We start from the raw sequence: 27,082 nt of genomic DNA, 5'->3' as shown, positions 1-27,082 counted from the left end.
GGGGAGCATAACCCTAACCCTGCCCCAACCCTAACTTGCATCTTAACTTTAAAAAGCCCTTCCTATAACACTACCACTACACAAGATAGCTCTTACACTCACTATGCATGTGCGCACACATACACATACTCACACACACACACACACACACACACACACACACACACACACACACACACACACACACACACACTAAATCAACCCTCATCCTAACCCTAAACATTCGCAGTCTCTCTCTCTCTCTCTTACTCACACACACACATGCTAAATCACACATCCTAACACACACATGCACACACACACACACACACACACACACACACACACACACACACACACACACACACACACACACACACACACACACACACACACACACACACACACACACACAAACACCTATCCCACTTGGCAAAGCAAACATACGATGAAATGTCCATTCAATAAACTAGATGCTCACACAAACAATCCTTCAGCTTTGGCTGTCGACTAAGGCAACTGCTGACAAAACACATGACAACTATTGTATCACAGAATACTAACATTTCATCAAAACCATAATATTTGGGCATTACAGGTTAGTAGTTCTGTGTGTAATTCTATCAATCAATGGGGGATCGCAGATATACCCCAGGGATTACTTCAGTGTCACTGCTTGATAGAGGCACAGCAAAATAATAGGCATAGTTTTATTCAAACTAAAGGGGTGGCGAAAGCCAAATAACTATGGGCTAGGCTTATAAATGCCCTTGGGCAGATAGCCTAGTACGAACCTATGAACCTATGAACCTATCAATACTTTCTATAAAACTATTTTAGTAATAGAAAATACCACTTACAAATTTATTTTATTTATTTTACATTTGTTTACTGGGAAAGTATGACTAGACACATGTCCTTTTTCAGCAGAGGCCCGGGAAGAAAAGCTCCAATAATAACAAAGACATACTATTTAAAAGCTAAAAATGAACAATGACATACGTTGTAAAAGCTAAAAATGACCAATTGGATCGCTATACAAAATATGTGGCCAACTATTAGCATTATCCTATTTTTAGATACCCAAAGTGGGATGTTCTTACTAAAACTTGAGATTGTGCATAAAAAATATGCCATCATTAAATGACAAATAAGTATTTTCATCTTATAACCAAAATAAGGAGTCACTGATGTGCAACGATAATTAGTTATATTACTTTATATGATAGTAATATGGCTTAAATGTAGTATCACATTTAGAGAAAAGTCAGAAAATATTTTTTCTTCACCATGACAATATTTAATTTCAGAAATTGTATATACAAAGAGCCAGAATGTAAAGCTTGGCTATTCTTAACATTTCCTATAGCATATACACAAAACAATATCAACACATTTAATACTTTCACAATGAATACTTTTAAAGAAAATAGTTAATGTTTTGATTTCAATTAATGGACAAAGAAAAGTTGCAGTCACTAGATTTTATATTAAATAGATATAACTTAAACAATGAAATGTGGCTGGATATTCAAAACTGTAGCTATGCTGTAGAAAAGAGAGTAAGTTTGATGCATTCATCTATAAAAAAGGAGATTCCAAAGTTCTTAGACATTTTGATAATGTTGATGCATCAAAACTTCCCAGAGAAAGGATCTTTATCTAAAATTTATAAGATGAATAAAACTAAATTAAATAATTTAACGATAATTATTGGGATTACTTTATAACTATTAACAATTAATATCTGAGTCAAAGTGAGAAAAAATTATGCTTACATCTTCTGCACGAACCACAATGCCATTTTAGTGGAAATTATTTTCTTGGAAATTTATACATAAAGCCTTTATTGCATTTCATAAAATTGAATTAATGTCTAAAAAGAAAGTTGGTTGTTGGACACGTGGGTTGAATATTAAAGCTGATTGGAAACATATGATTTGTGAATGTATTATAATTAAACCATTTTGGAATGATCTCAGTTCTTTTTTACAAGCACTGTTTCATGATAATTTCATGTGAAACAATTTATTAGTTTTGTTTAATACCCCAATTCCTGCATGTGTTAAGAAAACGGACTGTTCTCTTCTTTGGACTCTCCTGTCAATTGCAAGGAAGGTGATCACAAAAAATTGGGAAAGTGTTTCTACTCCATCAATGAAAGAATTAATTAACATTGCAACCAAAACTTGTCAATTGCAGATTTTATCAATTAAAGAACCACTAGAATGACCTCCTCTTTAATTCATGGAATAATTTGTTAAATAAATGGACATTAAACCAGTTGTGAAATATACATTTTTTAAATACTTGAATTTGTCATCTTTCTTATATAAGTAGACACCTTGTAAGTAGTTGATCTTGTTTTTGTTATTAATGTTTAATACATTTTATGTATTGATGCAATTTCTATAGATACATTGCTATGGTATTTTTTATTTGTTTATAATACTTAATAAAAATATTTAGAAACAAAAGAACATTTTTGTGTGTAAAATATCAAGACAGCTGCCTTTTTCATGCCCCTCCCATTACAGAACTGTGCAAGTCAGTACTGCTCTGCAGAAACAGAGACACAGGAGGTAACCATATCAACTAGATGCACCGATACTGTTTATCTTCCTGTCTGCAAAAATGCAGTGGAAAACAGTTTATCAACACTCTGTTTTATATATATATATATATATATATATATATATATACATATATATATATATATATATATATATATATATATATATACACACACACATATATATATATATATATATATATATATATATATATATATATATATATACATATATATATATATATACGGGTCTACTACAGTTGATTGAAAACTCACTTGATTGAAAATGAAATTACTAGGACCACTTCACAGAAAACTCATTTCTTTTAAACTCATTTCGTTGAATGTTATAAATGGCCTTTTCCCCACTGTAGTGTGACCCTGGAGTTAGTATATAAAGTAAAGGGGGGCACAGCCCCCCACATTGGGGGTGTGGGTGGCGTAGCCCTCCACATATTATAAACATTTTAAACTATACACAGTGATACTTACAAGTGCAATAAATAACTGTTTCCAAAAGAGAATATATAACCCACACCCCCCAATGTGGGGGGCTGTGCCCCTCACATCCCCCCTTACTTTATATCTTCTTTTTCCTCTCTTCTCTTCTCTTCTGTTCTCTTCAGTAGCATAAGCATCTGTTGACTCTGCTAGGACCTAGTGCTTTTGTAAAGACCAGATATGTAATAAATTATTTTTGTGCTCACAGTCATATCTACATTTTAATTACTGCTATTGTATCTTTCTCTTAATGAAGGGAGGTAAAAGAGGCAAATTGTTTCTTCCTTACAGATATGCAGAAATGGTGCATACTGCACATTTTCAGGTTTCTCAGCTAATCATTCTGACAGTGAGGAATAAATCAAATATCTGAATCAAAAGGTTCTATTTTTCAGCCAACTTTCTTTGCAGCACAAGAATTTCAGGAGTTTACAGTTGAGACACATTTTTCTCTGACAGTTTTACTTCTATATTCTTGAAAGCATATATGTTTCTTCTTTTTTTATTAAGTTTTTTTGCTCCCGTTCTCCAGAACTCCCCATTGGCTACTCCTGGTGCCTGTCTTAAATCTCTGCTCGTATGACTCCAACTGTTCCACAGGAGTTAATCTGATGTTTGGAACCAGAAATGAATCAAGGCATTTCAGTGCAGCATCAAACTTTTGCCAAGGAGAAACTTTTTTTTTGTTTCATGCTGTACCCATAATATTGACTCCATATGCAACATATGCAATGATGCAACTGTGGAATCCAGGAATATCTGCTGGTGCATCCCCGGTCTGTAGTGGTGAGTGCTGTACCCTTCCCCAATTCTCACTGACTGAGGGTAGCAGCACTAACTAAAGCATCCTCCTGTCCTCCAGTGTAGGTGAGCTGGCAAAACTCCAGTCCCCTCCCACTATGTCTTCAGGAGCTGGGGTAATTTATCAAACCCAGGTCATCAGGACTCCAGTTAGGGCATCATCGTTGTGCACCACAGAGCTGATGTTAAATATATTTTTTCACTTTTGAGCAATGTGTAGTATTTGGCTGGTAAGTAAATAAGATAGAGACACAAGATATGTGCTGTAATCTTGAAGTGGCTATCCAGACATGAAAGATTCAAATTGTGGAGGTAACTGTACCACATGATTTGCAAAATTCTATGAGTATGGCATTAAGGTTAAATGCATGCCTCACATGTACTAACTTCGTACTGTAGCTCGAGGTAAATTTTAACCTTATGTATATGTATATGTATATGTATATATATATATATATATATATATATATATATATATATATATATATGGGTCTATTTTGTTTCCTTGAATCTCATTTCACCCCGACCACATCGCTGAAAACACAAATTGCTAAAAACTCATTTCACTGAATCTCATTTTACTGAACTGCAGTTAGTATATATGGTACTGTATAGAGTATTGCAAGTCAGTTAAGAGGTATATGCCTTTTTCCTCACTGTAGTGCAATCCTGGAATTAGTATATATAGTTAATGGTCATGTGGGGGGCACAGCCCCCCACATTGGGGGGTGTGTGGGCATAGCCCCCAGCTATTTTGAGTACATATTATCTTTTAGAGAGAGTTAATCATTGGTTTTATAACTATGCATGTGTATTGTTTAAAATTTCTTCTTTTGAAGTGTTTGGTAAAATACAATATAAAATAAATAAGGTTGGGGCTATGCCCCCACACCCCCCTAACTATATATACTAACTCCAGGATTGCACTACAGTGAGGAAAAGGGTGTATACCTTTTACTTGCCTTGCAGTACTCTACACAGTGCCATATATACTAACTGCAGTTCAGTGAAATGAGACTGAGTGAAATGAGTTTTCAGTAATTTGAGTTTTCAGTGATGTGGTTGGAGTGAAATGAAATTCAGTGAAATGAGATTCAACAAAATAAAGTAGATATATATATTGTGTTTGTTTTTTGTATTGTTGTAATAGTGTATTTTTTGGGGGGTGGGGTATTAAGATCTCAAAGAAGTGTGGTTTAAGTTTATATTTTAGCTTAATGTTGTTTAATATAGATTTTTCAGTTTTGCATCCATTTTGCTGGGTCTACTGCAAGTGTCCAAGTCCCAGGAACTGAAAGACCACTGTCTCACAGCCAAGGATTCATCTTGCAGATTGCAAGGTATGCTGCTAGTGCTCAAACCTGAGTACATATTTAGGCAAGAAATGATAGCCATGTGGAGAGGATGGAGGTGCCACATCTTGCCCAAACAAGTAGTTGAGTTCAATCAAGGTAAATGCAGCCATGAGGAGGGAGCATATCTTCAGTTTTCAAGCAGTGATTGGGGTGGGGTATTTAGGCTTAGACAGCAAGTGCATTTTTATGGTTAGGGAGTGGTAGATGAGTTTATGGTTAAGGATTGATCTGGGACTTTAGGTTTAGGGAGTGTGAAGTAGAGTTCTAAGTGTCGGGAGTGATCAGAGATTTAAGGTGTAGGGAGAGGGGGTGGAATTATTGGTTTTGAGGAGCAACCTGTGACTTGAGGTTTAGGGAGAGAATGTGGAGTTTTAGGTTTTGGGAGCAATCAGGAAATGTAATATTAAAGGGGGGGGGAGTTTTACAGTTAGGATTAAGGACCAGGTTGGAGTTTTAGGGTTACAGTGAGGGCACAGGTGAGAATATGCAATTCAATAGAGTTGGGTGGTGGGGAGCTAGATAAGTAAGACTGGACTAGTGGGAGTTCAGACACATGTTATTTAGGACATGTAGCAGCAAGCAAGCATGTCATGAGCTACTAGCAATCAAATACTCATAGTAAACCCCTTTGCTGTCAATGCAATTTTCCAGTTAGCTAGAGCAGGGTTATATTTTATTTTAGTTATATAGTTAATTTCTTTTAATTTTTCATTCTAATGTTTCTTTATTTACTTTCTAAGGTATTTATTTATGGGGATATGGTTACTTTTGTATGGCTTGCATGCATCATTTTGGTGGGTGTAGTCCTTTTTTTTAAATACATTGACCTGATTTATGATGATTGATGACCCGTATAGAGAGGTGATAAATGTTTCATGACATGTACAGAGTGGTGATAAATATGCTGGTGATATGCACACAGTGAGGATAAATAAAAATATCTACATTCTTTGTCAGCTCCATTCTCAAGTCAAATAACTTCAGATTGGGCATTGGACTCTAACATAGGTTGGTTAAACCCGTGAGATTACAGTGTCTGGGCTGCAAAAGGCATAACTTGAGTATCACCTACAAGAAACCTATGATGGGTATTCTTGTTTTACATTTTATTTTTCATATTTAAGCACAGGATATCACTTTGTGACTAAGACCTTGAAAGTACCATGTTTGAAAATGTTAGGGTTGCACTGTCCTTGTTTGCAGATGATGTTGTCCTCTTAGCCTCAACAGATTGTCATCTCCAGCCTCCACTGTAGTGATTTGCTGCTAAGTGTGAAGCAACTATAATAAAAATCAGATTCTCCAGATCAAACATTATGGTTCTGTCCTGGAAAGAAGTTGCTTGCACTCTGCACGTGGGGCATGGACACCTACCTCAGACTGAGGAGTTTATCTGTTTCAAGGTCTAGTGCATAAGTGAGGGTGGAGTGGATCAGAAGACTGACCAATGGATTGAAATAGTGACAGGAGTACTGCAAGCAATGGACTGGATGCATACCAAAGTCATGGCAAAGTCCTGTAAGACGAAGCTGTCAGTTTACTGGTCAGTGTATGTCCCTGCCCTCTCCTGTTGTCATGAGCTTTGAGTAGTAACTGAAAGGATGAGCTGTTAAATTACAAACAGCTGAAAATAGTTTCCTTCCCAAGGTAGCTGGGGATACATTCTGTGACAGAATTAGGCCACGCACTGGGGGTGTGTCAAGGCATTCCCCACTGAGGTGAGGTCTTGGGACAGACTTAGGATATGTTGGGGGGTTATATCTCTCAGCTAGTCTGGGAACACCTGTGGATCCCACACTATCAGTTGGAGACAATTGTTTAGCTAAAGATGTCTGGTCTTCCTTGCAGAGCTTGCTCCAACCACTACCCAGGACAAGCACTTGAGAGAATAATGATGTGATAATGATGATGATACACTGTCTGACAGTCAAGCATTTTTATAACACCTGTTTATTAGTGCCCTGTCTTAGAATAAATAAATAATATACATTGAAATATAGGCATACTGTATCACCATCTTACCATGATGGTTTCACCTATGCCTTACTTTGTTTATTCTAAAAGGAGGAACCAAATAAAGAAGAGTTGAAAACTAGTGTACAAGAACAAAGGGGCCATCCACAACTGTGGGTAGTTCAGAGGTATCAAACTCCTGTCACACTGCATGAAAGTTCTGATCAGTGTGACTGATAAACAAATGCGTGGAGTAGTAGAAAGTAAGATAGGAGATAAGCAGTTCAGATTCAAATCAGGATGCAGCACAACTAACCTGATATTTGTGGTTTACTATCAATAATAATTTCTGTTCGACACATCAAAAGCAAAACTTAAAAGTCAAAATAAAGAACAAGTCACAATCTTGAATCAGCTGAACGAATTCAGCAGATTCGACATTGTTTCAGAACACATCACGTGACTTCCGTATAGGAACTCATGTAAAATAAACTCCTATACCTAACATCACATTTCTGCAGGGGGTTGAGGTCCCCTTCACCCCCTGCTAGCTATATATTCCAACTCCGAGATCGCACTACAGTGAGGAAAGGGATGAATTTCCCAAACCCCACTGTACCACGATCTCTGTACATTTCTTTGATTTTATATTAGTGAATGCACAGTGCATTTTCTAATATAAACTTTCAAACAATGAGATGTTCAGCCAGATGAAAATTCGAACATCTGTGTTTCTCATTTTACATCTGCATGTATCTCAACTTGAGATGTGTTTTGGCGGTGGAATAATAATAAAAATTCTTTTAACTGGGCTGAACCAAGTTCGTGGTTACTCTCCAAAGTTATCTGCACTCCTGTTTTTCGTTACTGGTTTTTTTTGGAGGGCTTCCGTCTTTTTTGGTTTCAACTTGAGATTATGATATTAAACTAATATTTGCAGTGAGACAGACAGTTGAGAAGAAGCTAGAGATGAGGAAAGAGCCCAACTGACATTTCTAGACTTGGAAAAGCATATAAAAAGTTCCAAGAAAGTTGATTTGGGCAGTTCTGCAGTGGTTCAAAGCCTAGAAACATTGGTAGAATTAGTGCAGGCAAGTGCAGGCTGTGTACCAGGACTCAGTGACTCAGGTATGTACAGTGTTCAGTCTCATGGAAGGATTCCTAGTGAGAGTGGGTAAGCATCAGTGTTCACCTCTGAGCCCCCTACTGCTCATATTGGTGATGGACTTCATCAGCAAGAAAGGTGGAAGAAACACAACAACAAAGTTACTGTATGCAGGCAATGTGGCATTACTGACAGAATCTGAGCAAGAACCTCAGAAAAGGACAGAGGCATGGAATGCAAAACTGACTGGACATGGGATGAAACTGAGTACAGATAAGACAGTTTGTAATGGCAGCAAACTGGAGAAATCAGAAGTAGCTGAAAACTGATATATAAGGGAAAATAGTGGAACAGGTTAACAACTTAAAGTCTGTGGGAGGAGTGATGAAGGAGAAAGGAAGTCTGGATGAGGAGGTTAAAGCAAAAATCAGAGGGGTTGCAGCCAACTGACATCAGGTAGCAGGGTAGTATATGACAGAAGAATGACAAAGAAGCAGAGAAGTAAGGTGTACAAAGCAGTGGTGTGACCAGCACTGCTGTATGGTAGAGAAACATGGGGAGTAAAGGCAGAGCAGCTGAGGAAGTTAGAGGTGATGGAGATGAAGTGCTTGAGATGGGTGGCAGGATGCAGACTGCAGGGCAGACAGATAAATGAGAACATCAGAGCAGAAGCTAGTAGCTCCAATTGCAGAGAGTGTAAAAGAGAACAGATTTTGGTGGTTTGAGCATATGTGCAAAAAAGCAGAAGACAATGTGGTGAATAAGATTTGGGACAGACAGAAAGAAGGCAAGAAGAAATTAGGGCTTCCAGCAAACAGATGGATTAATTGCATGAGAGAAGCCCTACAACAGTCAGGCATGAGTGCTGAAAAATGTAGGAGAGTGTTATTGAATCAACAGAGATGGTGGTAGTTGACATGATGCCTCAGCCCCATGTAGAAAATGTGAAAAATGTGATTGATGATGATGATGAAAAAGCCTCACCTGGAAGAGGTAAGCTGGACATCTCTGAAAACAAAGCTGGGAAAAATGTTCACCTGTGAGTACCTTAGTGAGGGTGACTCATAAAACCTGGTTGTGTTCATTCTGAGGATATTACACTGAGCAACCCTATAAACTCACCAACGCAAAGCAAAAGGTAGAAGTCTGATGCAATGCCAGTAAAGTGTCATGTATAAATGTGACAGATTAGGATAGACTACACTGTGGAAATGGAAAAAGACTGTTGTGACATGGACTGCAACTCAATGCTGAGGAAAAACCAGTGCTTGTGCAGGAGGATGAACATTTCCCAGCCGGATATGGTTAACCTTACTTGCATTCACAAAGTGGTCTCTGGAACCAGACTTTTTGACCACAGGTGGCCACTGTCCTTATCTGGAGTTGTTCCTAATGCAAGGCTCCAGCAAGTCTTGAGTTATTTATAGGCCTCATGTTGGTTTCTGTACTGTTGGACTTCATATCAGTAGATGAGAAGATTGTCTCACTGTGACTGTAAGCTGCAGTCAAGGAAACTATTTGTTACTATGCATATGCACCTAATTTACCCTCCTTGCAGGATGTGGGTATGGTTCTATATGTAGTACCACCTACCGACTTTAATGTCCTACTGGGATACTTCACTTCTCATGTCAGAATTTTAAAGATAACTAGAACAGTGAGATTGAGAGGACCAACTTGCCCAATTTTCTCACAAAGGGTGAATTGTTATTGGACTTTTCTGCTAGTTCTGGACATAATGAATACCTTGTTCAAACAAAAGACAGATAATAAGTGCATTTAATACATGATGACATTTTTCTAACAGTCAGTGCTTGGTATTCTAGTCAAGTCATCGAACCTGAGGTCATATGGTCTGGATACGTTGGACAAGAGAAATGCTGAGCTGTTATTTGGTCACCTGTGATGTCAGATTGGGTCATATGGAGGCTAGACAGACATGGATGCCAAAATGATGTAGTGAGGATGTCCTGGGAATACCTAAGAGGGTCTTCTATACAAGACAAATTTAACTCCTACCTCCTGAATAGCTTTCCCTCATACTGGTAGATGCTAGTGACATAGCCTTTGAATTAATTCTTTATAATCCTCTGTAGATAAAGCTAATGGTGAACAGATGTGGATGAAATCAGTTGAGTGTTTGTCATTGTGATGCTAAATGGATCTGTTAAGTCTGGAAATTAGCACAAAGGATTAAGGCTATGAGGTGTTAGCAAGTTGCATCCTGTGGTCCATGCTTTGATTCCCTCAGCCTGTGTCTGCCTATTATGTGACTTTGATCAAGTCAAGAACTTTAATGTTATGCAATAAAGAAACATCAATACTACTCTACACAAGTTTATTTACACTGAGCGCTCTCATCACAAATGGACTTCATCAGAATCTGAAAAACACTCAGCAGCTTCATTTAAATACAAAAGTTATTGGTTTTCATTTTGTTGTATGTGCGTATTGTAAAATTTGAACAAGTCACTTAACTCACTACTATTCCTAGGCTGAGCCAGAAAATTGTCCATGTGGATTAATGATCTACTCTGGCTAACAAAAAAACCCCTCTAGGAACACCAGTAATGAGGGACATTGCCAGTTTAAAGTAAGCAACCTTCCATGAAATGTTTGGGGCAGGGGGACTGCACTTATCAAGTAGGTACCATCATGCCCAGAAGACAGTTGTTACAGTGACAAAGTAAAGGCTGAGGTGTGAAAGAAATTTGACAGGACCAAAGAAACTTACCTTCAGATATCCTCAAAGAGGTTCTACAAACTTTCATTTGTAATAGCATTGCTGAGGCTGTTCTCAGCAATGTAAACATTGTCAGCCACTAGAATGAACACTCTGAGAGATTTTTGAACATGGTAGACATATGCACCTTTGAAGAGATAGTGCCAGAGACATCTGATGGGACTGAGTTCATTTCTGCAGAAGAAGTCACTGTCATGACTAAGCTTTGGGAGTGGATAACATATGAATGGAAATGCTGAAGGTGCTGGATATTGTTGAAGTATCAAGATTAACTTCCCTTCTTAATGTTGCATCAAATGATGGGGCACTACCTCTGGAATGGCAAACTGGTGTGTTTCTCCCCTTTCTAGAATAACGGGGACAGGAAAATGTGGTTAGTCTATAGATGAATCACAGTCATAGGTTTATAGGTTCACAGGTAAGTACTAGGCTAACTGCCCTTGCAAGCCATGTGGGCTGTTTTAAGCCAAGCCAATTTCTCTTTTTGTGCTCAAATTAAACTACCCCATTTGGTTACCCCTAATGAGAAGAACTAGGATCATACCATAGATAATTTGAGGGGACCCATGCATGGGATAATGCACTTAGGAGCTGCTTCTGTCCACTAGTAGTACAGGGAGCTGTTCTGAGGTAAATTTTCTGTTTCTCCATCCATAGATGCAAGTTGCGCTTGAATATGGACAGGGATAAAATTTGTTTCATGTGAGTTGGGAATACATTTCAGAGCAGTGGTATTCTCTATGAGATATACCTGTCCCTCCAAACTGCTTTGTTGATGTTGCAGAAGACGTTTAGATCCCTAGCGTGAGTATTTGTAATGCTGTTTGGCTTGTTGATATCCAGTGAATCCATCAGTATTAGGTTAGAGGATGCTTTGTATGCCAGACACAACTCATCTCTTAGCAGTATATATAACCAGAGTATAGTGACAGGGCTATGAGATGATCCATGTAGGACATGTTGTTTAGGCTTTGTATTCTTTTATTAAGGTATCTATGTGAATGTTCAAGTTGTTGCATGTGTCTGGACAGATACATGCCTGAGGGGGCATTATAGTCAATGAATGGCCTAATGAGAACTGAGTAAAGGGGGCAATGACATCCCTAGATGTAGTCACAATTCCTTTGTTTATAAGCTTTGCAATATAGAAGGACTTTTTATGACAATAGACACATGTTGGTCAAAAGTTAGGTCACTGTCCGCATAAGTTCCAAAATCAGAAACAACTGGGTCATCTCTTAGTGGTGTATTGTTAATGTGGTAGTGCTATGGAATAGATGACTTCGCAAAGGATAGAATAATTAATTTTTTGGCACTTTGTTTCAGTCCATGATTTTGGTACCTGTTATTTAATTGGGGTAAACCTTCCAGCAGTCTTTGGTAAACCCAGGAAAGGCAGTACCAGGATGCTGGGAAGAAGACTTTACAAATGATGAAAGTTTGCCTGTACTCTCTGTGTATATTTCATGGGCCTGGAGAGGGCATGTGACTGTATATCCAGAAATGTCTTCTGGAAAATGCTACAAAAGTCTAGGGCTCATGGGATGCTGAAGGATGTTATTTATTCACTGTTTTATAAAGCAAGAGTTGTGACTACATTCTCGCTATTGAGTTTGATACTTCTAAAGTAAGCATAGAACTCTGCCAATGATTTTTCTTGATTCTCGTATGCATAAGATAAAAATATACATCTGAGGTGCAGATAGTATTTTGTTTGTGGCTGTGAGTGGTGCACCCTTGTTGTTTACAGATGATGTTCTCTTAACATCAAGTGTCTGTGTGATCTTCAGAGTATACTGAAATGGTCCATGTTTGAGTAGCAGCTGAACTGAAGATCAGAAACTCCAAATCACAGGTCATGCTTAAAGTAGGTGAGACGGAGCAGCAGCTACCTCAAATGGAGGAATTCAAGTATCTTTGTAAATAATGAGAGTTACTGAGAACTAAGAACTTTGAAAAGTGAAGGAATGCAGTGGTTGGAGTGCAGCACAAAGGAAAGATGAAAATCTTAAAGATTTATTGTGGCAAGCTCCATAAATAGAATATCCACAGCAAACCGGTTTCGGCTGAAAGTTCAAGCCTTCTTCAGTGCAACAAAATATATTCAATAGAGCAAACCCTAATTCCTGCTTTTATATATATATATATATATATATATATATATATATATATATACACACACACACACACACACAAATTAACCAAAAAGGCTTAATACCTTAATTGGAGTGATTCATCAGCGAGTCAGACAATCCAAAGCAAAAATTAGCTTAACTCATTCAGGCCTGGTTTAAATAAAGCACCTAGCCTGATTATCCAGGAAGATTCCTTGTTATTTAATATATTATGCCATCCAGCTTTGGATATCCTGTTCATTTGTATTTTATCTATGACAGTAAAAGTGAATTTGGCAGTTTTGTGTGTTAAAGTGTGTTTGTAAAGGGCGTTTGAAATCCTTTTATTTCTAATTTCACATGGAAGGTCTGGACATTTGTCCAACATAAAATGAAGAACAGATGCAAGTGGCTAAATAGATAATCCAATCACTGCTGCAGTTGCCAAAACATCTTATTTGGTAAATTTTAGATGTGTTGCAGCTAGTAAATTCCTTAGTTTGAAATATGTGTGAGCAAGCACTGCAGTGACCACAAGGAACACAACCTAATAATGTATCACCAAATAGAGTTTTCTGTAAAGTAATGGGTGGATTATAATGTTTGTAATGAGTTAAGTGTGAGTTGACTGTTCTGCCTCTACAGTAAGAAAATAAACATCTGGAGCTGAGTAGTCCATTCAATTGGTCATGGGCAAGCAAAATGTCCCAGTGATTATTGATAATGTTTTTGAACCTATAGGTATTGGCCCCAAAGGTGGTTACTAGCAATGGGTTGTGATTTCTGTGTGCTATCTTGACTAGTTCTATCCTTATAGTCTAAAAGTTGAGATCTATCTATTTGGTCCACCTGGGTTATTGTCCGAGAAATGCAATCCTCACGATATCCTCTAGTGAACAACCTGTTGGTTAGATCCTGTTGGCATTCTTGAAGACTGTTTGGAGGAACATATACGTTTTATGAGTAGATATTGTGACTTTGGAATGTTGTTGATGATGTGGGGAGGGTGATGACTAGAGGCATGTAATAGGGTATTATATTCTGGAAATTTCCTATGTACCCTAGTCTCTAAAGTGTGATCTTCCTGTCTGGTAATGGTGACATTCAGAAATATGATTTGATGGTACTCAATATGTAATGTAAACTGAATGCACAATTTGTTCTCATTAAGATATCAGATAAATTCATGCACATATGGCTGGTCCCCCCACCACACCATCCAACAATCATCCAAATATCGTCGCCAAATATCTAGATGGTCAAGAAAAAGATTGTGACTATCATCATATATTAACTGTTCCTCCAAAAAGCCCATAAACAATTCAGCATAAATAGGAGCAAAAGATGCTCCCATTGCTGTGCCACAAACCTGCCAGTATGATTTGCCATGGAAATAAAAAATGTTTTTAGTTCGTACATGTTCAGTTAAGGATATAAGGAGTGTGTTGAAACCAGGGGTGTATAATTGTGATTTTTCTAGCCAATATTGAATGGCCTGTAATCCAGCCCAATGTGGTATACTTGTCTAAAGAGAAGCGACATCAAGTGTACATAAATACCAGTCTGGTTCCAATTGTGCATCCTGAATGATGTTAAGAAATTGGGTAGTATCTTTTAGCCTAGACCTCACCATAGATAATAAAGGTTTCAAATATTCAGTAAGGAAGGCGGATGAAGGTTCAGTCAAAGATCCCCTCCCTGACACAATAGGTCACCCTGGAGGACAGGTGGAATTTTTGTGTATCTTGGGAAGTAAATATAAATATTGGAGTATGGGATCTGACACCTTGAGTTGTCTACAGGTCTTCTGGTTAATGATGCCTTCCTCCATGCCTAGGTCTAGAAAAGAATCAATTTCTTTTTAAAATTGGGAGTTGGATCCACAACCATATGTATGTCAAAGCGGGGATCGGACAATTGTTTTTCCGCCTCCTCCTGGTACATGTCCCAATCCATCACCACAATGCCACCTCCCTTGTCAGCTGGTAATATAACTATGTCATGATTAGAACTAACATCCTGTAGGGCTTGTTCTTCTACTTTAGCTAGATTATGTCTAATCGTCTGATATTCATGAGAAAAATGTAAATCTTTGAGAACACATTCCTTAAAAATAGCCACATGTTTGTCCATGGGGGGCAGAAAATTGGATTTCCCAAATTGAAACCCAGTAGATCTTTGATTATTAGTTGTGTCAGAAAAAAATATTTTCAGGTTAAGTAATCTGCAAAATTCATTCAGTTCATTAACCAAAACATGTTCAGGCACAACAAAAGACAGTACAAAGTTTAGACCCTTATTCAATACTTTAATTTGTATATCAGACAGTTGGTATGAAGAAATATTATGTACATTGTTTAGTGTGATACAATCTTTGCTAATAGTTGTTGAATGTTCTATGTGTTTTTTTCTGTGTTTTCTACCCCCCCCCCTACATTTCTTATACATAAAGGGTCTGCATGAGGTTTCCTTTTTGCTACTGGAGATTCTTGGGTAGAAAGGGAATCTAAATCAGTGGCAGATTATGAATCCTCCTCAGAAGTGCCACTATATGTCTGTATTGTTTTTTCTGAGTATTGATCTTGATCTCATTTTTCTGTTAGTTGTTTTGAAACCTGAATCAGAAAAATTGACACTTTTATGGGTAACAAAGGGTTTCCCTTTTTCATAATCTACAATGTCCCTTTGGAATTTCTGGATTTTCTTTTTTACAAGCTGTTCTTCTAATGTTGATAAATCTTTGGCCAAATTAGTTAGATAACTACTAAAAAAACTTTCTGACTCATAAACCTTGGCCTCTTGGCAATTAGCAGTGACCTCTTCTATCTGTGTCTCAATCATTCTTTCATAGTAAGCAATTAAAATGTCTACAAAAAACATGAATGCATTGTGTTGTGCTTGGACCCAGTCTTGAGAAAGGTGGTCATCAATTTGGCCCACCAAGGTTTGGATCCTGACTCGCAGACCTCATGGTGTAATATCCTTAAGCTTGTAAGCTTTAAAAAGTTTTAGATGCCAAATATTGGCCCTAAGTGTCCTCTTGTTTTAGTCAACTTTTGAAATAATAACCCACAAAGATGTTTGGGGTTTTCTTTTTTCAAAAGTTGTATTGGTGGAGTTGGATGGCTGTAAACCAAAAACCTATAGATTATCTCTATCAGCAGATAGGCCCTGCAATATCTTAGTGAGATCCATAGTGTCAAATAAACCAAATATATCAATAGTTTTGGACAATACTTGTTAATGAGCCAATATATGTAGATATATATTCAAATAAATAAATCTCCCTTAAGGCAGATGAGTCTCATATATTGACTTAATGCAGACCATCTGTTTAATAGAACTCTAATAATGAGCAGAACATGATAACAAAAAACGTTTTTTTTTAAATAAAAATTAACCAAATGTTACTCACAACAACCCTTGATTTGAAACAATTGTCCAGATTCATTAGGTATGTAGTCCAAAGAAAACTTCTTATTAATGAAAAACGACTGTAGCCGACCTTCGTCTCAGCCACATATCATGTATATATTCAATAAAGTCCACTACACTTAGAAGCAAACACATAGTTGCTTTATATGTTTAAATAAAAGGTGACCGACTTCATCTCTGCCACCTCACCTGGTCAAAGAAATTTTCTTTTGGAATATGTTGTATATATGTAGCATCAGATGTCAATACAGACCATCATTCACCAAAAATTCCTGTATAACTAAGTCTGATTTAAATTCTGGATTCATAAACTACATGGAAATTATGAGAACATCTCACAAAAATTCACATCAAGGGGTTGAGGCCAACATTCGGTGAACTTTTGATACCAATTCTAAGTATAAAAAACATGTAGGGCCCATGTTCAGACCATAAAGAAATACTACTCTATAGTTAATATTGACTAACTCTATCCAATTATATTTGTACACTATGAAAACATCACTGGAGTATGTAAGGACCCATACAGAATAGATGTTTCAAAAACATTAATATCTGAACTACTTCCCACATTCATAACGATTGAGCCCAAATAACATCATAATATAAAACCATTTAGTTATGAAACTATATGATTGAATTGAGAAGGGCATATATTGTTTAACAACATATGATATATACTGGCTTAAATCACTTAGTTGTTAATATTAATCCAATATGCTGCCAAAAACAAATTTTTTTCATCTGTGATATAAACAACCATAAATACAAAGAGTAATATGAAAATGCTTATAGCTGAAGAAAACATATGTTGGAAATTAGCTAGTTTACTATCAAAAAATGTTCAAAAAAGCCAGAAGCACAAAAGTAAAAAAGTCAATGTTTCAAACACCAAACCAGCAAATGTTTGAACCCAGATAGTTCCAAAAGTTAGATCCAAATGATAGTTCGAAGGGTCCAAACCCAATCGCCTGGACTACTAACAGTTCAAAAGTGTAGAAAACATGTCCGTTTGTTTTATCAATTTACAAATAGAAATGGCGTCTCGCTGTGCGACCAAGGTTCCAATAATCACCCTTCATGTTGTAAACAAAATAATGTCCCATGAGCTTCAATAAAGTGAAAAAATAATTTGAATGTCCAAACCCTTGTGGTCACTGCAGTGCTTGCTCACACATGTTTCAAACTAAGGAATTTACTAGCTGCAACACATCTAAAATTTACCAAATAAGATGTTTTGGCAACTGCAGCAGTGATTGGATTATCTATTTAGCCAGTTGCATCTGTTCTTTATTTTATGTTGGACAAACGTCCAGACCTTTCAGACACCGCATTAGTGAACATCTAAGTAAAATTAGAAATAAACGCCCTTTACAAACACACTTTAACACTCAAAACTGCCAAATTCACTTTTACTGTCATAGATAAAATACAAATGAACAGGATATCCAAAGCTGGATGGCATAATATATAAAATAACAAGGAATCTTCCTGGATAATCAGGCTAGGTGCTTTATTTAAACCAGGCCTGAATGTCTGACTCACTGATGAATCACTCCAATTAAGATATTAAGCCTTTTTGGTTAATTTGTGTGTGTGTGTGTGTGTGTGTGTGTGTGTGTGTGTGTGTGTGTGTGTGTGTGTGTGTATATATATATATATATATATATATATATATATAAAAGCAGGAATTAGGGTTTGCTCTTTTGAATATATTTTGTTGCACTGAAGAAGGTTTGAACTTTCAGCTGAAACCGGTTTGCTGTGGATATTCTATTTATGGAGCCTGCCACAATAAATCTTTAAGATTCTCATCTTTCCCTTGTGCTGGATTTCATTTTTGGATTTCTGGTACTTGAACAAACAAAGAGGAACCAGGTCATATTCCCTTTGTCACGAGGCCTTAAGAGTATGGCAGTGGGCTATATCCACCCAATGCTTTCTGTTAGCAATGCACATCCTGGGGAAATCCAACGTGATAGCAGACAAGCTGAGCAGAGCAATTATATTGCCCCACAAGTGGTCCCTCAAGAAAGAAATAGCGGACAGGATATTCCACAGGTGGGGCCAGCCTTGCTGTGACCTTTTTGCCAGTCACATGAACACGAAATGCAGAAGCTACTTTGCCCTGATTCCCCCTCTGGGAGAAGCCCCAAGGGAAACACTCATTCACGATTGGCCTCCGGGTCTCCTCTATGCCTTTCCACCAATCCCGTTGATACCCAAGGTTCTACAGAAAGCAAAAACTCTGGGAAGGACCATCATTCTAATAGCCTCTCATTGACCTCATCAGCTTTGGTTCCCCTTTCTTCGACTTCATCTTTTGGAGGACCCTTGGATTCTGGACCCAGTTCCGGACCTTCTGACACACTCGTCGGGGGAACTTCTTCCCTCTCTGCAGTACCTGAAGCTGACAGCTTGGCTGCTCCAATCCCCATCATAGCCAGGTTCCATAACCTTTCCAGTGAGATGAAGCAAATTCTCTTATCCTCTCATAAATCCTCTACAAGGAAGCTATACCTTAGCAAATGTAAAAAATTTTCTGTATGGGCCTCTAAAAACAATATTGATCCTTTTGAAGCCCCTATTGCTTCTATACTAGAGTTCTTGACCATGATCTTCAATAAAGGAGCTGCAGCAGCAACAGTCCATCTTCAACTTGCTGCCATTTCTAACTTTCATCTTGGATTCGAAGGATTGAATATTATGTCACACAAATTATTCAAAGCCTTTCTCAAAGGGACCTTTCATCTCAGACCACCTGTGAAATTTCCCTATTCTCCATGGAGACTAAATTTTATGCTTTCCCGCATTATTCTTCCTCCATTTGAACCAGCTTCCTCATGTGACCTTAAATTTTTGTCATGGAAGACTATCTTTTTAGTGGCTATTACTTCTGCCCACAGAGTGTCAGAGCTTCAAGCCTTGTCCTTTAAATGTCCTTACTTGATTTTCCATGCTGACAGAGTCTCACTTCGAACAAACCCCTCCTTTTTGCCTAAGGTTTGCACTGAAACTAATCTTAACCAAATTATTGATTTGCCAGTTTTCTTCACCAATCACTCCAACAATCTAGAATACATGCTGCATAAACTTGATGTTCGCATACAGCTCAGATTTTACTTAGAACAAAAGATTTTAGGAAATCGGAACAGCTTTTTGTTTCCTTTTCAGACTCCAGGAAAGGTATGCCAGTGGCGAAAACTACTCTGTCTAAATGGTTATCTGATTGTATCACATTTGCTTATTCAGCTGCCAATATGCCTTTGCAACTTAAAATTAAAGCTCACTCAACCAGAGCAGTTTCTACATCATCTGCTTTTTCTGCTAGACTTCCCATTGATAACATTTGTGCAGCAGCCATTTGGTCAAGACCTTATACCTTTATCACTCATTACAAAGTAGACAGGGCCTCCTTTGGATCCACTGTCCTGAAAAAAAATACTCCTGTGAGCCACCCGAGATAGTGCTTGGGATGCTACCCATCAGTAAGAATGAACGGCGAGATAGAATAACTTCACATAAAAAAGTTATGTATTTACTATAACGTTCCATGTGAGTTCATCTCGCCTTCATTTTTACATCCCTCCCTCCTACCCCCTCCTGGTTTTTCAGAAGACTGAGATGCTATATCCTTCCTGGTCACTCAACCCTTCTATACTTTCTCTTATGGAGTTATAGAATGACATATGGTATTATTATATGCAACAAACAAGATCTGAGGTAACTCTAGGTGCATCATGGGATAGGGACTTGGCCTCGAGCAATTTGAAACCTCGAGCTTTGTAGTAGGCCGACTCGGAGCCGAGGGATCAGCTTTGAACCCATCAGTAAGAATGAAGGTGAGATGAACAACTCACATGGAATGTTATGGTAAGTACATACCATCTTTTTTTCTCTCTCCTCATATTCCACTGCCCTATATAATTATACCCTAAGAAATAAATAACAACAAAACTGCATGAGCTCTTAAAACTTAGTGGCAGAGAATAAAAATCTCCACTGGCCAAAGCAGCAACCCAAGGAAAAGGATGCTGAGGATACCTTAAAACATCTGTGTTGCATTGCCAACAGAATTAAACCACTATAAAGTTGGGCTACTACAATTTATTTTTTATTTTATTTTTTATTTTTATTTTACATTTGTTGACCGGGCTAGTCTAGCTGGATATATGTCCATTTTCAGTAGAGGCCCGGGGAGATAAGCTCCAAACTTCAATAACAGTACATATATACAGAAGTAAATACATGAGATCAACTACATTAATAATAAGTAAGGCAGTATTAGCTAAAAAGTGGTTACAGGTATATAGAGTATATAACACAAAATATTGACTAAACATAATACAATTTATCATGAAGCTGTATTTTAACTGTTCAGAAAGATTGATAGTAAAGCACATAATATAATTCCAGATATAAGAAGGGGAGAAAAGGCAAGTAAGATTGGAACAGAAGATGAGTAAGAAAGTTCTAATCAAGAAGATTGGAACTTTTATGAGAGTATACTAATCGGAAGGCTAGGTAGTAGAGGTAGAATGGTAGTTGAGTTCTGATGAGAGTGTTATTGAGCTGAGACAGTGAGGTAGAAACAGGTAGCTAGAGCATATAAGGTGGGGTTGAAACAAATAGTGAGAGTGTGTAGGTTAGTCAGGTTTAGTACAGGGGCACATCCAATGAGTTTTAAGGAAGAGTTTAAGTTTATTTTTGAACAAGGAAATAGAGGGAAGTGTTGAAAGTTCAGTGGGGAGTAAGTTCCAGATTTTCCCAACAGTGTTAGTGAAGAGAGAGTCTCCAGCTCTATTGTTTGATTTGACAATATTTATGAGGAGTTTTTGTGAAGATCTTAGGGATCTCAGGTTATTGTAGGGATGAATAAGGTTAGATAGTATAGGTGTCTTAGCCGGTTGATAAAGAATTTTATGGGCAATGGTCAGTTGATTATATTTCAGCTGTTGCTGTAATTCAAGCCACCCTAGGTATTTTAGATTAATACAGTGGTGTGTTTTAAAAGGGTTACTAGTGGCAAACCTGGCTATGTTGTTGTAGGTGTTTTCTAGTTTTTTTAAGGTTGTTTTTTGACAGGTTAGTGAAAATGGGAGAGGCATAGAGTAGGGTAGAGATTAGATGGGTGCGGGCGATAGTTATTCTAGTTGCAGGGGTGAGGAAGGGTTTGATCCTATATAGAGAGCCTATTTTTCTGTTAGTTGTTTTCAAGATATTATTAATATGAGTGTCAAAGTTAAGGTTGTTGTCTATGGTGATACCTAGCAGTTTGGTAGTAAGATCCTGGGATATAATGGTGCTATTATTGGAGGCTATAGTGAAGTCAATTGGTGGGGATTTATTGGTAGGTGTAAAAAGTAGAAGTTTAGTTTTTTTGGGATTTAATAAGAGACAGCGTTTTGTAAACCATAGTTCTACTGAGCTAAATAAGTTCTGTGTAAGGAAGTGAAGTTCAAATTCAGATTTGGCTGAGCATATAAGTGTAGAATCATCTGCGTATTGTATGCATGTAGCTTGGGGAACTGCTTCGTGAAGGTCATTGATGAATAAGGAAAACAGGAGTGGGCCTAATATGGACCCTTGAGGGACACCAATATTAACGGGTAGTTGGGTCGAAAGAGTGGTATTCCAGAGCACAGCTTGATGTCTGTTATTTAAGTAGGATAGGAACCATTTTATAGCTAGTGCATCAAGTGACAGTGGTGCAGCGGTTAACGTTGTCGCCTCACAGCAAGAGGTTCTCTGGTTCGATTCTCGGCTGGGGTGCCTTCTGTGTGGAGTTTGCATGTTCTCCCTGTGTTCTCGTGGGTTTCCTCTGGGTACTCCGGTTTCCTCCCACATTCCAAAGACATGCATCTGGAGCATTTCTCCCCGGGCCTCCGCTGAAAACAGGCTCTATGGAACCTAGTCGGACTTTCCCGGTCAACAAATGTCAAATAAAAATAAATAAAGTGACATGGATTTCAGAATGTTTGAGTATATTGTGATTTACCATGTCAAAAGCTTTGGACAGGTAAATGAAAAGTGCAGAAGAGAGCATGTTAAGGTTGCGTTTTTTGTTGATGGTGTCCATGAAGGAGAGGAGGGCGGTAGTAGTGCTGTGGGTAGGTCTGAAGCCATGTTGGGAGTTGGAGAGCAGGTTTTTGTGGAGAAGGTGGTCTAATAATTGCCTGTGGATGCACTTTTCCATAACCTTAGATAAAGGGGAGAGTAGGGCTATGGGACGATAGTTGGAAAGGTCAGTGGAGTCTCCCCCTTTGTGAAGGGGAATAATATGTGAGACTTTCCAAAGAATGGGGACGTATCCTTCAGTAATGCTTCTATTGATGAGAACGGAGATGGGGTAGGCAATAGATTTGGCTGCTAGCTGTAAGTATTCTGCAGGTAGTTGGTCAGCAGAGGGAGTGCAAGGTTTGAGTTTCTGTAGAAGGGTGAGAATAAAAGCTGTAGGGACAGGTTGGAAGTGAAATGGGGGAGGCAGGTTGGATTCAGTCTTAGATGTGTTTGAATTTTGTGGAGAGAGTTGACTGGCTAGAGTTTGAATAGTTTCGGTGAAAAAGGTATTAAAGGTATTGGCAGTTTGTTTGGTGTTGTTGTGGTCAGAGCCTTGTGGATTTGGTGTAATAGATTGACCGGGGTGTAATAGTTCATTAATGCTTGCCCAGAATTTTTGTGGTTTATTGTGGTGGGACTGCTGCGAATGTAGGTAGTAGTTTTGTTTCAGTCATTATGGCTTTTTTTGTTTCATTTCTTAATTGTTTAAAGTTTTGGAGGTCAATGGGGTTCTTAGTTAAGCGTGATCTGTGCCAGTATTTGTTCCTGAGGTTGAGTTTTTGCTTAGTTTCCTTAGTAAGCCATGGAGCAGGTTTGGTTCTTATCCTAATAGAGCGGGTAGGAGCGTGTTGGTTAAGGATGGCTAGGAAGTTAGCATTGAAGTAGTCGACAGCTTCATCAAGGGAAAGTTGTTTTAATGGGGACCAATTACAAGCCTTAAGTTCAGTTAAGAATAAATTGAGATTGAAGTTTTTCTTGGTTCTAATTGTTCTAAATATGGGTTTGGAATGAGGGTTGGTTTTAAGCCTAATGGCATAGGTTGGAAAGTGGTCACTTATATTATCTGGGATGGTTCCAGAATTGTAGGTCTGGGGTTGATTACTGATTAGTATCCAGTCTAAGGTACTTTCTTTCTTATTGGTTTTGTTAATTCTAGTGGGTGAGGTGATTATTTGTGTAAACCCATAGAGATTAATATGGGTAGTGGGGTAGTTATTGTTGCAACATTTCCAATCAATGTTGAAATCACCAAGAATGATGGTCTCTTGAGGGAGGTTTTGAGATAACCAACAGAGTATGTTTTCAATTTTCCTGCTTGGACAAATTGTAGTGAAGAATTTTAACATTTCATTATTCTCTGTCTGTGAAGTGAATTATTGGCCTTCTTTCTGGCATGAGGAACGGAACCTCCACTCCCCCATAGTAACACAGCTTCTTTATAACCCTTTTCTGAGAAACTAAATATCACAATTGGCTAAACTTATTTTACCATTACTATCTGTACTACCATCCATGCCACAATCTAGTAAGGTTCCTGTTAAACTAAGCTTATATTTTTCTAACAACAAAAACAATAAAAATAAATAAATAAATCAATGGTTAATCAGGGAGAGCATTTAATGATTTCTTCCCTATGGAAAATACATACACACCTTAAGCTATTACTGGTTGTTTTTCTTTTGCTTCACTTTCATGGGTCAGCCTACTCCGTTCTGCCCATAGCTCTCAACTTTCCATCTCCAAATGAGAAACACTAGCCCTCATAATGTGGAACAAATGAGCAAAATGTGGAACATGTACTAACGGCTTACTAACAACTTCAACTAGGAAAGTTATAGGGTGGTTAAAATATGCTGGCTTTAGTTATAAAAAAGATCTTTTAATGAATTAATATGATTCATTTCTATTTAGCATGGATATCAGTTAAAAAATTCCTAACACTGAATGTGTGACAAACCCTTTCACTCTGGAACTTCGAGGAACATCAATTTTTTAAGGCCCCGAATGAGGTACATTCCTCATAATCAGGTACACTTGAGAGGTATGGCTTCACCTGACAGGTCTGCTGCACTACCTCTCAATTCCCACCCACCCCAATACTTCTAAACTTATACACACAGAGTTCCACCCACCTATCAAAAATCCAATCAGGATATCCTACCAATTAATCCTTCTATTCAAATCAGCTACTTATCCCCTCCCTCTATCTCCCTAACCCGTATACAAGTACATCCAACCCAGCTTAGTAATACTGTATAGGTTCAAAGGTTCATAGGATGATACTAGGCTATTGGCCCAGAGGCCCTTATATTTGCCGTAGTGTTGCTACGGTGGCCCTTATATTTGCCGTAGTGTTGCTACATGCTCGGGTGTTCTGGCTTGCACTACAATTTGAATTGTATTTACTGCTGTTTTAGCTGCTTTTCTGTAACAAAAAAAATTCTAAGCTTGTTTCCTGCCTTTCCTGTAACTAGTCAAGTCCAGATACAGGCTTGCTGTATCCAGGACTGTTGGTAAGCTTCTGAGCCCCCCAAGCCTTTCTGTGTTGGAGGGAAGCCTTCTAGCTTATCAGTGGGAGTGGTAAGCACTAGGTAGCCTATCTACCATGGGAAGAGTGGGTTTTGGCCCTGAAATTGTAGTTCATTGGCCATTTGGGCAGTTTTTCCATCTCTTTCTACTTCCTGGTTAAAAGCCCGTTTTGTGTTTGGTCCCCGCCTTTCCTATAACTAGTGTAGTCCAGATACAGATTTGCTGTATCCAGGACTGTTGGTAAGCTTCTGAGCCCCCCAAGTCCTTTTGTGTTGGAGAGAAGCCTTCTAGCTTATCAGTGGGAGTGGTAAGCACTTGGTAACCTATCTACCACAGGAGGAGTAGTTTCTGGCCCAGAAATGATAGTTTATTAGCCGTTTGGGAAGCTTTTCCATCTCTTTCAACCTTCTGATTTAAAAGCCTGTGTTTGCGCTTGTTTCCTGCCTTTTCTGTTACAAGTCTAGTCCAGGTACAGATTTGCCGTATCCAGGACTCTTTGTAAGCTTCTGATCCCCCCAAGCATTTCCGTGTTGGAGGGAAGCCTTCTAGCTTATCAGTGGGAGTGGTAAGCATCAGGTAGCCTATCTACCACAAGAGGAGTGGTCCCTGGCCCAGAAACTTTAGCTATTGGCTGTTTGGGCAGTTTTTTTCCATCTCTTTCAACTTTCTGGTTTGAAAGCCACACTTGTGCCCGTTTCCCACCTTTCCTATAACTAGCCTAGTCCGGTTACAGAGTTACTGTATCCAGGATTGTTAATAAGCTTCTGAGCCCCCAAGCCTTTCTGTGTTGGAGGAAAGCCTTCTAGCTTATCAGTGGAAGTGGTAAGCACTAGGTAGCCTATCCTCCATGAGAAGAGTGAGTTTTGGCCCAGAAATTATAGTTTATTTGGCCGTTTGGGCAGTTTTCCATCTCTTTCAACTTGCTGGCTTAAAAGCCTATGTTTGTACTTGTTTCCCACCTTTCCTGTAACTATTCTAGTCCAGGAACATATTTGCTGTTTTCCAGGACTCTTTATAAGCTTCTGTGCCCCACAAGCCTTTCTGTGTTGGAGAGAAGCCTTCTAGCTTATCAGTGGGAGTGGTAAGCATTAGGTAGCCTATCTACCATAAGAGGAGTGGTTCCTGGTCCGGAAATTGTAGCTATTGGCCATTTGGGCAGTTTTTTCCATCTCTTTCAACGTTCTGGTTTAAAAGCCACACTTGCGCTTGTTTTCCACCTTTCCTGTAACTAGCCTAGTCCAGATACAGAGTTGCTGTATCCAGAACTGTTGGTAAGCTTCTGAGCCCTGCAAGCCTTTATGTGTTGGAGAAAAGCCTTCTAGCTTATCAATGGGAGTGGTAAGCACTAGGTAGCCTATCTACCATGAGAGGAGAGGTTCTTGGCCCAGAAATTGTAGTTTATTGACCATTTGGACAGTTTGTCCATCTCTTTCAACTTTCTGGTTTAAAAGACCGCATCTGCACTTGTTTCCCATCTTTGCTGTAACTAACCTACTGGGTAGCACTAGAAAGCCTTAAACTGATACAAGTCTTCTAGCTTAGGAGAGAGACTTTGGAGTGATTAAGTATCATTTTTCTGTACTTTCTTGCTGTACTTAACTGTTTTCCACCTAAACGCAGATTTTCCAGCGTTTATTGTGATTTAAAAGCTTGTTTTTTTCACATATTGTACTTATTTGACTGCCTGCACTTTTAAAAAGTTTTTTGTTTGAATAATTTGTTTAACTGTTGTAGGCTACATACTAAAGTGCGATAGCCTTTTCTGATCGTTTGTAGTCATTTAAAGCTATTTTAAGTGTATTTTTTACTGTTTTTGCCTTATCTTTAAAAAAAACAAAAAAACAAAAAAAAAAATCCTTGTTTCCCTCCTTTCTAAGCTAGTATAGTCCAATTTTCAGGCTAGTGCTGAATTCAGGGCTGTGATACTAGTTTCTG

This window comes from Protopterus annectens, chromosome 1.part1 (genome assembly GCF_019279795.1).
Source record: "Protopterus annectens isolate FY-2018-M chromosome 1.part1, PAN1.0, whole genome shotgun sequence".
NCBI lineage: Eukaryota > Metazoa > Chordata > Ceratodontiformes > Protopteridae > Protopterus > Protopterus annectens.
Note: the sequence above shows the minus strand (reverse complement) of the source record.